Here is a 14,847-nt window from a genome sequence, read left to right as displayed (position 1 = left end):
CTCACGAAACACCACTCGATGTTAAACGGTGATCAGTCAGGACTCCAGGGAACAAAATGACTTCCTGGGATGAGATGACAACTCCCGAATACTGGACTTCTGAGGACAGGAATGACCGGATACAGCAGGACTGGAAACAGACTCTCAGCAAACCAAAGCAGCATGCAGGAAGCTATTACCGGCGTCTGTGAGAAGCCCTGGGAAGATACTTAACAGGGAGTCCTCCAATCAGCTGCTTAGAGACTGATTGGAATAAATGCCGTGCAGCTGCCTTGCTGCACGGCCTCCGTGCGGCTCAGCGCGCCCGGCGTCTAGCGTTGCTAGGGAGCCGGCGGCTGAACGCGCACAGCGTCCCTAGTTGCTAGGCACCGGGCTGCACGGACAAGCGGACCCCGGCGCCTAACACAACACAGCTAGTTCCCAGGAACAGAAGTCCTCCCCGGCCTCTACAAAATCCACCGCATGTCGCTGGGGCTCCACAGGCGGAGCTAGGCCCGGTGGGGGCACGCCTTCGTAAGTTCAGCCACAAGTGGGTTCACTCCCTGTTAGATCCCTGGGCAATAGATATTGTGTCTCAGGGATACAAGCTGGACTTTGAGGAGATGCCCCCTCACCGACGGCCCTGCCGGCTTTCCCCCACGAGAGGGAAACAGTGTTAACTGCAATTCACAAATTGTATCTTCAACAGGTGGTGGTCAAGGTTCCCCTCCTTCAACAAGGAGGGGGTTATTATTCGAACATGTTGTAGTCCCGAAACCAGCCGGTTCGGTCAGACCCATATTGAATTTAAAATCCCTGAACATATACCTGAAAAGGTTCAAGTTCAAGATGGAATCGCCCCGAGAATATTCACCAAGGTAATGGCGGAAATGATGGTGCTCTTGCGGAAGCAAGGTGTCACTATTATCACGTACTTGGACGATCTCCTCATAAAAGCGAGATCAAGAGAGCAGTTGCTGAACAGCGTATCACTTTCTCTGGAAGTGTAACGGCAACATGGCTGGATTCTATATATTCCAAAGTCGCAGTTGGTTCCTACAGCTCATCTGCCTCTCCCAGGCATGATCCTAGACATAGACCAGAAAAAGGTTTATCTTCCGATGGAGAGAGATCAGGAGCTCATTACACTGGTCAGGAATCTATTAAAACCAAAACAGGTGTCAGTGCATCACTGCACTCGAGTCCTGGGAAGGATGGTGGCTTCATACGAGGCCATTCCCTTCGGCAGGTTCCATGCGAGGACCTTCCAATGGGACTTACTGGACAAGTGGTCCGGATCACATCTTCAGATGCATCGGTAAATCACCCTATCCCCCAGGGCCAGGGTGTCTCTCCTGTGGTGGCTGCAGAGTGCTCACCTTCTCGAAGGTCGCAGATTCGGCATTCAGGACTGGGTCCTGGTGACCACGGATGCAAGCCTCCGAGGGTGGGGGGCAGTCACACAGGGAAGGAATTTCCAACAACATCCTGGAACTAAGGGCCATAACCAAAACGCCCTACGTCAAGCGGAGTCCCTGCTTCGCGACCAACCGGTTCTGATTCAGTCAGACAACATCACCGCAGTGACTCATGTAAACCGCCAAGGCGGCACAAGGAGCAGGGTGGCGATGGTAGAAGCCACCAGAATTCTTCGCTGGGCGGAGAATCACGTAAGCGCACTGTCAGCAGTGTTCATTCCGGGAGTGGACAGCTGGGAAGCAGACTTCCTCAGCAGGCACGACCTCCACCTGTTAGGTGCCGCGGTCCGCGGCGCCGCTCGGTCTGCATCCGAGCGACGCTCACGGCTGCCGCACCTCCCTCCCTGCCCGGCGCCTAGCAACGCCAGGACGCCGTGCGTACTGTAGCCGTCGGGTCCCTGGCAACGCTAGGACGCCGGGCGTCCTCAGCCGCTGGGTCCATAGCAACGGGGACGCCATTGGCGGACCGCGTTCCCCGTTGCCAGATAGGATTGATTAGTTGCTCGTGCAGCAGGGCAGCTGCACGGCAACTAGTAATTAGGGTCTGGGGGCTGGTCTTGCTGGCCCTTCTGTCATTGGCCAGCAGGGTCTTTTTATGGGAGCCAGCACACTGCAGCCTCGCCGGTGATAGCTTCCTGTATGCTGTTCCTGCCTTGCAACGTCTGTTCCTGGTCAGCTGTATCTGGTCGATCCTGCTCCCTGTGCTCCCGAGTTCTGGAGTTCTGAAGCCGGTCCTGGGAATCCTTCCTGTCCAAGTGAACCTGTTGCAGTCATCTGGGGGTTCTCGCTTGTTGGGGTTCTCTCCCGGTTTCGTGAGTAGCGGCTTCTGCCGCGTGTTGCGGCCTAGGCCGCTTAGTCCTTGTGTTAATTTTGTATTGGTGGTTTTTGCGGAGGTTTCCGCTTTTCACTGTCCTCCCCGGAACTCGGCGGTGCCGTGTGGGGGAGTGGACAGTGGTATCTTTTGTTGTTCTTTTCCTTTGGCGGTGTGCCGCACATATATTTAGTTTTAGGGTAGTTAGTAGCCCCTAGCTTTCTGTTTGCTTTAGTTAGAGGTCCCCTTGTTATTATCCTGTCTCGGTTCACGCCTTGTCTCACTCTAAGACCTGGGGGCATCGGAGTTGGGCAGACCTAATCCGCCCTTCAAACGCGGCTGCCGTGGGCCCAAGAAACCATAGTCACTCAGGCGTGAACTGACCACACGGGTAAAACAATGGAGGTAGGGTGCTAGGGGCTATTCCCGTACCACCCCTTATTTCAGCGTCATGTCCTGGTGCTCTGGACTCACTACGCAACATCTCTCTAGTTCTGAGCCTCAGGAACGTAACATTATCACCGGCCCAAAAACAAAAAAAGAATAATATAAAGAGTTATTTGTTTTTGGTGGGCCTTGAAATTCGGCCTCATGAATCCGGCAGTATTAGGACCGAATCCCAGCCAGCTTTTGTCCAACCAGATTCAGGAACTAACTCAGATGGTTCAGGATCTTACTCTTCGGGTGAGATCGCAGGAAGATCTTTTGCGAGCCTCCCCGAGTATGATTCCAGAACCAAAGATGCACCTTCCTGACCGTTTTTCAGGTAACCGAAAGGATTTTTTTAATTTCAAGGAAGCTTGTAAGCTTTATTTTCGTTTAAGGCCCCGATCCTCTGGTACTGAGTCTCAACGGGTCGGGATTGTGATGTCTTTGCTACAAGGCGATCCGCAAACCTGGGCTTTTGGGCTAAAAGCCGATGATGTTGCCTTGCTTTCTGTAGATGCCTTTTTTAAGTCTCTAGGCCTTCTGTACGATGACCCCGATAGAGTAGCGTCGGCTGAGAGCCACCTGCGTGCAGTTAAGCAAGGGAAAAATCCAGCAGAGGCATATTGTACCGAGTTTCGCCGTTGGTCGAACGACTGTGGCTGGAATGACCCGGCCCTGCGCAGTCAGTTTCGCCTTGATTTGTCTGAAGTTATTAAAGACAGTCTCCTTCAGTACCCCACTCCAGAGACTTTAGACAAACTCATGGAGCTTGCTATTAAAATTGATCGTCGTCTCCGGGAGCGGAGGGCTGAAAGAGGAGCTAGTTTCAGGCCTAGTCCATGTGTGTATACTTTCCCTGAGGACGTCGAGGAGCCCATGCAAATGGGTCTCTCCCGGCTGTCCCCAGAGGAAAGAACCAGAAGGCTAAATTCTGGTCTTTGCTTGTATTGTGGTGGCAAGGGACATATCGCACGTAATTGCCCGAATAAGCAGGGAAACGCTCTGACCAAGTGAATTGTGAGGGGGTTCACTTGGGTCTGCAATTGATCTCCTCTACTGATTCCTTATTAGTTCCTGTAAAAATTTCCTTTGGTAGTCTCAGTTCGTTGGTGTCGGCCTTCGTCGACAGTGGAGCTGCGGGAAATTTCATGGATCTTGGTTGGGCTCAGGCTTTGGGCGTTCCACAGATTCCTTTGGATAAACATATCACCATGCACGGCTTGGACGGTGGTCCGCTTTCTAATGGGGTAATCACTCACCGCACACCTCCAGTACAACTGACAGTGGGGGCCCTACATTCGGAGAAAATTAAATTTGACCTTACCCATTGTCCGGCTGTCCCCGTAGTTTTGGGTCACCCCTGGCTTGCCTTTCATAATCCCACCATAGATTGGCGGTCTGGGGAGATTTCCCGATGGGGTCCCTTTTGTATTAAGGAATGTATTTCCCGTCCAGTCCGGGTTGCGGCAGTCACCCCAGAACTTATTCCTTTGGAATATCAGGACTTTGCCGATGTTTTCTCCAAGGGTAATGCAGATATTCTGCCTCCTCATCGGTCCTATGACTGCGCTATTGACTTAGTTCCCGGTGCCTCTTTGCCTAAAGGGAGACTATATGCCCTGTCTGGGCCGGAAACTACGGCAATGAATGATTATGTACAGGAGAGCCTAAAAAAAGGCTTCATTAGGCCCTCGAAATCTCCCTTGAGTGCAGGGTTCTTTTTTGTTGAGAAAAAAGATGGGTCGCTCAGACCATGTATTGATTATCGGGCTCTGAATAAAATTTCTGTTAAAAACACCTACCCCTTGCCACTGATTTCAGTACTATTTGATCAGCTCCGGACTGCCGTCATCTTTTCCAAGATCGATCTTAGAGGGGCTTACAATCTCATCCGAATAAAATCTGGGGATGAGTGGAAGACGGCTTTCAGCACACAGTCGGGACATTATGAATACCTGGTGATGCCGTTTGGGCTTAATGCTCCTGCTGTATTTCAAGATCTGATTAACGACGTCCTTCGCGACTTTCTAGGAAAGTTTGTAGTCGTTTATTTAGACGACATTTTGATTTACTCTGAGTCTTTTGAACAACATATTACCCATGTGCGACTGGTCCTTCAGAAGTTACGGGAAAATCATTTATACGCCAAACTGGAGAAATGTGATTTCCACATCACAGAAGTGTCCTTCCTGGGGTGTATTATTTCTCCTAAGGGGTTTTTCATGGAACCAAAAAAACTCCAGGCCATCCTAAATTGGGCACAACCCACGAACTTAAAAGCAATTCAGCGCTTTATAGGGTTTGCAAATGACTATAGGCGTTTTATTCATACCTTCTCAGATTTGGTTGCTCCTATTGTGGCATTGACTAAAAAAGGAGCGGACCCTTCCAATTGGTCGCCTGAAGCCAAGTCTGCCTTCCTGGCCTTAAAGCAGGCCTTTGTCTCAGCTCCAGTACTCAGACACCCTTACCCGGATCTCCCCTTTATTGTCGAGGTAGATGCCTCAGAGGTTGGAGTGGGGGCTATCCTTTCTCAGGAAGACCCTGGAGTCTCAGGAATTACACCCATGTGCCTTCATGTCCAGAAAATTCTCCTCCGCAGAATCCAACTATGATGTTGGTAATCGAGAATTGTTGGCAGTTAAATGGGCTTTCGAGGAGTGGAGGCACTGGCTGGAAGGAGCAAGGCATACCATTACGGTGTTTACTGACCACAAGAACCTGCAGTATATTGAGTCAGCTAAATGGCTTAATGCTCGACAGGCACGCTGGGCGCTGTTTTTTTACTCGTTTCAGGTTTATTATCACCTTCAGGCCCGGTTCCAAGAATACAAAAGCCGATGCCCTGTCACGTTGTTTTCTTCCGGTTCACAATAACCACCCAGCTACTACCCCCATAGTCCCATCGTCTGTCATCCGGGCTGGCCTCACACAGGATTTATTTACACAGCTAGTCCAGCTTCAGCAGCAGGCTCCCAAAGTCACTCCTGCAGATCGTCTCTTCGTCCCTGAATTTCTGAGAGGCACTGTTCTAGCTGAGTTTCATGATAATAAGGTTTCTGGTCATCCGGGTATCACTAAGACCTTGGAGTTAATCTCTCGCTCAGTGTGGTGGCCTAATCTTTCTAAAGATGTAAGGGAATTTGTCCGTTCCTGTCAGGTTTGTGCTCAGTACAAGGTATCTCGATCGTTGCCGGTCGGGCAACTCATGCCTCTAGCCGTTCCTCTCAGGCCATGGTCACATATATCCATGGATTTCGTGGTGGACCTTTCTCTTTCAGCTGGATTTCGAGTCATTTGGGTGGTAGTAGACAGTTTTAGTAAGATGGCCCACTTCATTGCTCTCCCCCGATTACCCTCTGCTCAAGGGTTGGCAATTTTGTTTCTCATGTGTTCAGGCTCCATGGTTTACCCAGGGATATTGTCTCTGATCGGGGACCGCAATTCATCGCCCGTTTCTGGAAACGTTTTTGTGCCTCATTAAATATGAAACTCTCTTTAACATCTGGGTACCATCCACAGTCTAACGGACAAACTGAACGTGTTAATCAGTCGTTAAAACAGTATTTACGGCTATATTCGGCCAAACTTCAGAATGATTGGTCTGAATTTCTTCCTTTGGCCGAGTTTGCCTATAATAACTCTTGTCATTCTTCCACCAAGGAGTCCCCAATCTTTTCGGTCTTGGGCTTTCATCCTAGAGCCAATTCTTTTTACCCTCATTTTCCAGTCTCCTCGTTGACCTTAACTTCCCGTCTCAGAATGATTTGGAAAAGGTGCACCTTGCCCTTAAAAAGGCTGCCTTCCGAGAGAAAAAAATTTCTGATAGGTTCCGACGCCCATGCACTTTTAAGGTGGGAGATAAGGTGTGGTTGTCAACCCGCAACATCAAGCTCCGACAACCCTCGGCTAGATTGGGACCCAAATTTATTGGACCATTCCTTATCGTTAAGAAGGTCAACCCAGTTGCTTTTCGGCTACGCTTGCCTAAATCACTCAAAATTGGCAGTACTTTTCACTGTTCCCTTCTGAAGCAGTATTTTTCTTCCAGGAGATTCCCTCGGAAGACTTCCCAGGGTAGACCTCCGGTGGATGTTCAGGGGCAACAAGAGTTCTTGGTGGAGAAGGTTTTAGATTCCAAAGTTTCTCGGGGCTGGCTTTAATTTTTGGTTCACTGGAAAGGTCTTGGGTCCTGGATAACAATTTACATGCCCCTAAACTTAAGAGATTATTCTTTCAGGAATATCCTCAGAAACCCGGCTTTAGGGGTTCTTTAACCCCTCCTCAAGGGGGGGTACTGTTAGGTGCCGCGGTCCGCGGCGCCGCTCGGTTTGCTTCCGAGCGACGCTCACGGCCGCCGCACCTCCCTCCCTGCCCGGCGCCTAGCAACGCCAGGACGCCATGCGTACTGTAGCCGTCGGGTCCCTGGCAAAGCTAGGACGCCGGGCATCCTCAGCCGCTGGGTCCATAGCAACGGGGACGCCATTGGCGGACCGCGTTCCCCGTTGCCAGATAGGATTGATTAGTTGCTCGTGCAGCAGGGCAGCTGCACGGCAACTAGTAATTAGGGTCTGGGGGCTGGTCTTGCTGGCCCTCCTGTCATTGGCCAGCAGGGTCTTTTTATGGGAGCCAGCACACTGCAGCCTCGCCGGTGATAGCTTCCTGTATGCTGTTCCTGCCTTGCAACGTCTGTTCCTGGTCAGCTGTATCTGGTCGATCCTGCTCCCTGTGCTCCTGAGTTCTGGAGTTCTGAAGCCGGTCCTGGGAATCCTTCCTGTCCAAGTGAACCTGTTGTAGTCATCTGGGGGTTCTCGCTTGTTGGGGTTCTCTCCCGGTTTCGTGAGTAGCGGCTTCTGTCGCGTGTTGCGGCCTAGGCCGCTTAGTCCTTGTGTTAATTTTGTATTGGTGGTTTTTGTGGAGGTTTCCGCTTTTCACTGTCCTCCCCGGAACTCGGCGGTGCCGTGTGGGGGAGTGGACAGTGGTATCTTTTGTTGTTCTTTTCCTTTGGTGGCGTGCCGCACATATATTTAGTTTTAGGGTAGTTAGTAGCCCCTAGCTTTCTGTTTGCTTTAGTTAGAGGTCCCCTTGTTATTATCCTGTCTCAGTTCACGCCTTGTCTCACTCTAAGACCTGGGGGCATCAGAGTTGGGCAGACCTAATCCGCCCTTGAAACGCGGCTGCCGTGGGCCCAAGAAACCATAGTCACTCAGGCGTGAACTGACCACATGGGTAAAACAATGGAGGTAGGGTGCTAGGGGCTATTCCCGTACCACCCCTTATTTCAGCGTCACGTCCTGGTGCTCTGGACTCACTACGCAACATCTCTCTAGTTCTGAGCATCAGGAACGTAACACCACCCGGGAGAGTGGGGACTTCATCAAGAAGTCTTCACGCAGATTGCAAGTCGGTGGGAACTGCCACAGGTGGACATGATGGCATCCCGCATCAACAAAAAGCTACAGAAATATTGCGCCAGGTCAAGGGACCCTCAGGCGATAGCTGTGGACGCACTGGTGACACCGTTGGTGTTCCAGTCGGTCTATGTATTTCCTCCTCTTCCTCTCATACCCAAGGTGCTGAGAATCATAAGAAAAAGAGGAGTGAGAACAATACTCATTGTTCCGGATTGGCCAAGTGGGACTTGGTATACAGATCTGCAAGAAATGCTCACAGAGGACCCGTGGCCTCTGCCTCTAAGACAGGACTTGTTGCAACAGGGGCCCTGTCTGTTCCAAGACTTACCGCGGCTGCGTTTGACAGCATGGCGGTTGAACGCCGGATCCTAGCAGAAAAAGGCATTCTGGATGAAGTTATTCCTACGCTGATAAAGGCTAGGAAGGATGTGACAGCTCAACATTATCACCGTCTATGGCGAAAATATGTGGCTTGGTGTGAGGCCAGGAATGCCCCTACGGAGGAATTCCAGCTGGGCCGTTTCCTTCACTTCCTACAGGCGGGAGTGACTTTGGGCCTTAAATTGGGTTCCATTAAGGTTCAGATTTCGGCCCTATCCATTTTCTTTCAAAAAGAACTGGCTTCTCTGCCTGAAGTTCAGACGTTTGTAAAAGGAGTGCTGCATATTCAGCCCCTTTTGTGCCTCCAGTGGCACCTTGGGATCTTAACGTGGTGTTGAGTTTCCTGTAATCGCACTGGTTTGAACCACTCAAAACGGTGGAATTGAAATATCTCACGTGGAAGGTGGTCATGCTATTAGCCTTGGCTTCGGCTAGGCGTGTGTCAGAATTGGCGGCTTTGTCACATAAAAGCCCTTATCTGGTTTTCCATGCGGATAGAGCAGAATTGCGGACCCGCCCACAATTTCTGCCGAAAGTGGTTTCATCCTTTCATATAAACCAACCTATTGTGGTGCCTGTGGCTACTACTGACTTGGAGGATTCCGAGTCACTGGACGTGGTCAGGGCTTTGAAGGTTTATGTAGCCAGAATGGCTAACGTCAGGAAAACAGAATCTTTGTTTATCCTGTATGCTTCCAACAAGCTTGGGGCGCCTGCTTCAAAGCAAACTATTGCTCGCTGGATCTGTAACACGATTCAGCAGGCTCATTCTGCGGCAGGGTTGCCGCTGCCTAAATCAGTTAAGGCCCATTCCACAAGGAAGGTGGGCTCTTCTTGGGCGGCTGCCCGAGGGGTCTCGGCATTACAGCTTTGCCGAGCGGCTACTTGGTCGGGTTCAAACACCTTTGCAAAGTTCTACAAGTTTGATACCCTGGCTGAGGAGGACCTTGTGTTTGCTCATTCGGTGCTGCAGAGTCATCCGCACTCTCCCGCCCATTTGGGAGCTTTGGTATAATCCCCATGATCCTTACGGAGTCCCCAGCATCCACTAGGGCGTTAGAGAAAATAAGATTTTACTTACCGGTAAATCTATTTCTCGTAGTCCGTAGTGGATGCTGGGCGCCCGTCCCAAGTGCGGACTTCTTCTGCAATGCTTGTATATAGTTAATGCTTAAATAAGGGTTATGTTATAGTTGCATCAGGGTTGATCTGATGTTCTGTTGTTGTTCATACTGTTAACTGGGTAGAGTTATCACAAGTTATACGGTGTGATTGGTGTGGCTGGTATGAGTCTTACCCTGGATTCCCAAAATCCTTTCCTTGTACTGTCAGCTCTTCCGGGCACAGTTTCTCTAACTGAGGTCTGGAGGAGGGACATAGAGGGAGGAGCCAGAGCACACCAGAATCTAAATTCTTTCTTAAAGTGCCCATGTCTCCTGCAGAGCCCGTCTATTCCCTATGGTCCTTACGGAGTCCCCAGCATCCACTACGGACTACGAGAAATAGATTTACCGGTAAGTAAAATCTTATTTTCTGTTACTGGTGCACCCAGCCCCCAGAGCTCCTCCATACAGTGCAGCATTATATATTATTTCTGATACTGGTGCACCCAGAGTCCAGAGCTTCTCCATACAAGGCAGCATTATATATTTTTTTTCTGTTACTGTTGCACACAGCCCCCACAGCTCCTCCATACAGTGCAGCATTATATATGATTTATGTTACTGGTGCACACAGCTCCCAGAGCTCCTCCATACAGGGCAGCATTAATATATTATTTCTGTTACTGGTGCACCCAGCCCCCAGAGCTCATCCATACAGTGCAGCATTATATGTGATTTTTGTTACTGGTGCACCCAGCCCCCCCAGAGCTTCTCCATACAAGGCAGCATTATATATTATTTATGTTACTGGTGCACCCAGCCCTCAGAGCTCCTCCATACAGGGCAGCATTATATATTATTTTTGTTACTGGTGCACACAGCCCCCAGAGCTCCTCCATACAGGGCAGCATTATATATTATTTATTTTACTGGCGCACACAGCCCCCAGAGCTCCTCCATACAGGGCAGCATTATATATTATTTATTTTACTGGCGCACACAGCCCCCAGAGCTCCTCCATACAGGGCAGCATTATATATTATTTATTTTACTGGCGCACACAGCCCCCAGAGCTCCTCCAAAATGTACAGGGCAGCATTATATAGTCTTTTTACTTGTGCATATAGCCCCCAGAGTCCTAATACATGGCAGCATTAACCCTTTATTCGTGCACACTGGTGCCTGCAAAATGTTTTTAGTAATTGCGTCCATTACTATAATATAATCACAGTGATTTAAAAAAAAAGACAATTTAAAAAAAAAACTGGATTTTTATACCTACCGGTAAATCCTTTTCTCCTAGTCCGTAGAGGATGCTGGGGTCCACTTCAGTACTATGGGGTATAGATGGTTCTGCGGGAGCCATGGGCACTATAAGACTTTTCAAAGGGTGTGAACTGGCTCCTCCCTCTATGCCCCTCCTCCAGACCTCAGTTATAGGAACTGTGCCCAGGGAGATGGACATTTCGAGGGAAGGATTTACTTTAATACTAATGGTGAGATTCGTACCAGCTCACACCTCAACCATGCCGCACAACATGGCATTCAACATAACACACGCCAACAGGCATGAACCATTTGCAGCAAAATGCTGAAAACAAATGTAACACAACTTGTGTAACTAAATGAACAAACTGCAGGTAAAGTACGCACTGGGTCGGGTGCCCAGCATCCTCTACGGACTAGGAGAAAAGGATTTACCGGTAGGTATTAAAATCTTGTTTTCTCATACGTCCTATAGGATGTTGGGGTCCACTTCAGTACCATGGGGTTATACCAAAGCTCTAGTACGGGCGGGAGAGTGCGGATGACCCTGCAGCACCGATTGACCAAACTTGAGGTCCTCATCGGCCAAAGTGTCAAACTTATAAAATTTAGCAAATGTGTTTGACCCTGACCAAGTAGCCGCTCGGCAAAGTTGTAAAGCCGAGACGCCCCTGGCAGCCGCCCAGGATGAGCCCACTTTCCTAGTAGAATGAGCGTGCTGAATTGTCCCTCTGATCCAGTGCGCAATAGTCTGCTTAGAAGCAGGACACACAATTTTGCTGGGAGAATACAGGACAAACAGAGCCTCTATTTTCCGTAACCGTGCTGTTCTTGTGACAAAAATCTTCAAAGCTCTAACCACATCTAGTGAATTTGATTCCGTGAAAGTGTCAGTAGCTACTGGCACCACAATAGGTTGGTTTATGTGGAAGGACGAAACCACCTTTGGAAGAAATTGTTGATGAGTTCTTAACTCTGCCCTATCTTCATGGAAGATCAGGTAAGGGCTCTTGTGAGACAAGGCCCCCAACTCAGACACCCGCCTAGCGGATGCCAAGGCCAAAAGCATTACCACTTTCCAAGTGAGAAACTTCAATTCTATCTCCTGCAGAGGTTCAAACCAATCTGATTGAAGGAACTGCAATACCACATTAAGGTCCCATGGTGCACTGGAGGCACAAATGGAGGCTGGATGTGCAGAACCCCTTTCACGAACGTCTGAACTTCTGGAAAGGATGCCAATTGTTTTTGAATGAAAACTGATAAGGCTAAAATCTGCACCTTGATTGACCCCAATCTAAGGCCCGCATCCACACCAGCCTGCAGAAAATGGAGATAACGTCCCAACTCAAACTCTTCCGTAGGAGACTTCTTGGATTCACACCAAGACACATATTTTCTCCAAATACGGTGGTAATGTTTAGACGTTACTCCTTTCCTGGCCTGAATAAGAGTGGGGATGACTTCCTTGGGAATACCCTTTCGGCTAGGATCCGGCGCTCAATAGCCATGCCGTCAAACGTAGGTATGTCTTGATACACACACGGCCCCTGCTGTAGTAGGTTCTCATGAGGAGGAAGAGGCCGAGGATCTTCTGTGAGCAACTCCTGAAGATCTGGATATCAAGCCCTCCTTGGCCAGTCTGGGGCAATGAAGATTGCTCGAACTCTTGTTCTTCTTATTATTTTGAGAACTTTTGGAATCAGTGGAAGTGGAGGGAAAGCATATACCGACTGAAACACCCACTGGGTCACCAGTGCATCCACTGCTATTGCTTGAGGGTCTCTCAGCCTGAAACAATATCTCTGAAGCTTCTTGTTTAGACGAGATGCCATCATGTCTACTTGAGGAACTCCCCAAAGACTTGTCACCTCTATGAAGGCTTCTTGGTGGAGGCCCCACTCTCCTGGATGGAGATCGTGTCTGCTGAGGAAGTCTGCTTCCCAATTGTCCACTCCCGGAATGAAAATTGCTGACAGAGCTCTTACATGTCTTTCTGCCCAGAGGAGAATCCTTGTCACCTCTGCCATTGCCGCTCTGCTTTTTGTTCCGCCTTGCCTGTTTATGTACGCGACTGCTGTTACATTGTCCGACTGGATCTGCACGGGATGATCTTGAAGAAAATGTACCGCTTGTAGAAGGCCGTTGTAAATGGCTCTCAATTCCAGAACGTTTATGTGAAAGCAGGCTTCCTGACTTGACCATTTTCCTTGGAAGCTTTCCCCCTGTGTGACAGCTCCCCAGCCTCGGAGACTTGCATCCGTGGTTATTAGGACCCAGTCGTGAATCCCAAACCTGCGTTCCTCTAGTAGGTGAGAACTGTGTAGCCACCACAGGAGCGAAATCCTGGCTTTGGGGGACAGGATTATTTTCCAGTGCATGTGTAGGTGGGATCCGGACCACTTGTCCAACAGGTCCCACTGGAATACTTTGGCATGAAATCGGCCAAACTGTGTGGCCTCGTAGGCCGCTACCATTTTCCCCAACAACTGAATGCATTGATGGATCGACACACTTGTTGGTTTCAATATTTGTTTGACCCTTTTCTGGATTTCCAGAGCCCTTTCCACTGGAAGAAATACTCTCCGTACTTCTGTGTCCAGAATCATCCCTAAAAAGGACAATCTTGTCGTCGGTTCCAACTGCGACTTTGGAAAATTCATGATCCAACCGTGTTGTTGGAGTATTGACAGGGACAGGGAGAGTAGAAAGTTCTGCACCAACTGTTCCCTGGATCTCGCTTTTATCAGGAGATCGTCCAGATAAGGAATTATATTGACTCCTTTTTGACGGAGGACCATCATCTCTGCCATCACCTTGGTGAATACCCTCGGTGCCGTGGAGAGTCCGAACGGCAACGTCTGGAACTGGTAATGGCAATCCTGTACTGCGAATCTCAGATAAGCTTGGTGAGGAGGATAAATGGGAACATGCAAGTAAGCATCCTTTTCTGTCTACTGACACCATGAAGTCCCCCTCCCCCAGATTGGAAATCACTGCCCTCAGGGATTGCATCTTGAACTTGAACCTTTTCAGGTAGAGATTCAGATTTTTCAGGTTTAAAATCGGTCTGACCGAGCCATCCGGCTTCGGAACTACGAAGAGGCTTGAATAAAAACCTTCTCCTTGCTGTGAAAAGGGTACCAGGACAATGACCTGATCCTGACATAATTTTTGAATTGCCGTTGTTACTGCCTCTCTTCCTGGCAGAGAAGCTGGCAAGGTCGATTTGAAAAATCGGCATGGGGGACGTCTTGAAACTCTAGTTTGTACCCATTGGACACTATTTGTAAGACCCATGGGTCCAGGCCAGATTGAATCCAGATTTGACTGAAAAGTTTCAGACGTGCTCCCACCCGAGCGGACTCCCGCAAGGAAGCCCCAGTGTCATGCTGCAGATTTGGCAGAAACAGTGGTGGACTTCTGCTCCTGCGATCCGGGAGACGCTGCGGATTTCTTTCCTTTTCCCCTTCCCCTACCTGCAAAGAAGGGGGAACCTTTGGCCTTTTTGTATTTGTTGGGCCGAAAGGACTGCATGTGAGAGTGATGTGTCTTTTTCGCCGGTGTAGGAGCATAAGGCAAGAATGTCGACTTACCTGCGGTAGCTGTCGAGACTAACGCATCCAGCCCATCACCAAATAAGGCCTCACCTTTATAAGGGAGAGCCTCCATATTTCTTTTGGAATCTGCATCAGCATTCCACTGGCGAATCCACAACGCCGATACTGCCATGGTAGCGGCTTTTGAACCCAAGAGTCCAATATCCTTCATAGCTTCCACCATGTATGCGGCAGCGTCTTTGATATGACCTAACGTTAGGAGTATCTCGTCTCTATCAACCGTGTCAATTTCCGATGACAAGTTATCTGACCATTTTTCGATAGCACGACTCACCCACGCACAAGCAATGGTGGGTCTGAGCAGCGTACCATTGGCCACATAAATAGATTTTAACATAGTCTCCATTTTGCGGTCTGCCGCCTCCT

Source organism: Pseudophryne corroboree, chromosome 5 (assembly GCF_028390025.1).
Source record: "Pseudophryne corroboree isolate aPseCor3 chromosome 5, aPseCor3.hap2, whole genome shotgun sequence".
Classification (NCBI taxonomy): domain Eukaryota; kingdom Metazoa; phylum Chordata; class Amphibia; order Anura; family Myobatrachidae; genus Pseudophryne; species Pseudophryne corroboree.
This window is presented reverse-complemented; position numbering follows the sequence as displayed.